The sequence below is a fragment of the Chrysochloris asiatica genome, unplaced genomic scaffold (genome assembly GCF_000296735.1).
Source record: "Chrysochloris asiatica unplaced genomic scaffold, ChrAsi1.0 scaffold00005, whole genome shotgun sequence".
NCBI classification, from domain to species: Eukaryota; Metazoa; Chordata; class Mammalia; order Afrosoricida; family Chrysochloridae; genus Chrysochloris; species Chrysochloris asiatica.
In genome coordinates this window covers 37519101-37520707 of record NW_006408523.1, presented here as the reverse complement: position 1 = coordinate 37520707, position 1607 = coordinate 37519101, and positions in this window count along the sequence as shown.

Genomic DNA, 1607 nt, shown 5'->3' with positions numbered 1-1607 from the left:
AGCTCACCAGCTGCTCCCAAGAAACCCTATACAGGGTCACTATGGGTTGGAGCTAACTCACCAACACTTTAACAGTTAACAGATGCATCTGGTGGCATTTGTCTACAAAACACTCTTTGTAAACTATGTGTTAAAAAAAAAAAAAAAAAAATTATATATACATTCAGCACCCATAATTTAGAAACTCCAATATGTGTGGTAGTTTTTGACAAATAAACCTAGTTAGTTGAAATTTCTGGGCCTAACCAATCTGAAAAACTATAGACTAAGAAACCCTGCCCTATTTTCCAGCATCTGGTATGGCTCTGTAGGATAAGCACTAAACTACAAGGTTGGTTTGAACCACAAGGTTGGTGGTTCAAACTTGCCAGCCACTCCTCGGAAACTCTGTACAGCATCACTGTGAGTTAAAAACCGACTTTGAGGCAACGATTTCTCTTAAACGACCAGGGGTAAATTTCATTGTTTTAGAAATACAACATTCAGTATCCCAAGGCTGAAATTTAGAGTACAAAAAATCTAAATTAATTTAACTTTGTGTTTCTTGGAGGAAGTTCAGAGGTAACTGAAGGTCCTTATAGGCACGTCTAGAATTTAGAAGGCTTTAAGTTCCTTGAAAGTTCATTTACAGCAAATAAAACAAACAGTAGACAACCTGTACTAAGACCTCTTAACCTAAGAGTCTCAGACAGGAAACAAAAAATTAAGCAATAATGACAGGTAAATCATTTCCTACACTTCCGGTGATTCTTGGCAGCAAAAGGTTATGCTTTTAGGAGGAAAAAAATCATCAGCCACAACGTGACTAATCAAGTGACTTATTACAAATAAGAAAGTCTACTATTTGTCAGGATGGGCTTGTAGTAGCTTGCTATGCTGTTTGCTCCCCTAAACAATCCAAAGCACACTGACTTGTTGCCACATTGAAATCCTTTTCCTGGAGTTAAATTTAATAATTTTCCATCTAATTCTGTTAAACAAACCTTAAACTGGTCTACTTTGACTTCAAATATTAGGAACTATAGGATGAACTTTCATACCACCAATACTTGAATCAAAAGTCACATTTTTTCCTAACATAAGGTATGGTGATGAATCTAAGAATCTAAAACCAATTACAATGGAAAAAAAAAAAACATAGCCAAGATCAGCTAAGTCAGGAAAATAGTTTTGTCTCAATTGCCAGAATCCAGCAGTGCAAACTGGATCCCTAACACAAGGATTGATACAGACAAAAGTCAGTAAATGTTCAAACACATAGTACATTTCTCCAGGTCTTGAAATAATCCTCATCCATTTATTCTTAATACTATAAAATCTAATTGTTAACCCTTTAAGAGATATCTCCTAAACCAATTTGTTGTTTTTTTAACCCTGGAAAACAAAGGTAAATTAACAAAGCTGCAAAAACATACATTAGTAACAGTGGGGGGGTGGGGAGTGGGAGACACATGTCATGGCAAAATAAGCTCTCCTGCAATTAATACAGGTGAGTAAAATGTTCACTATTATGTTAGTATTCTCTCTCAAAATCACCCATCTCCACTTTACTTTAAAGAAAAATGATTTTAGAGATTAAGGGAAACAACTTTAAAAGCTAGCCTTTA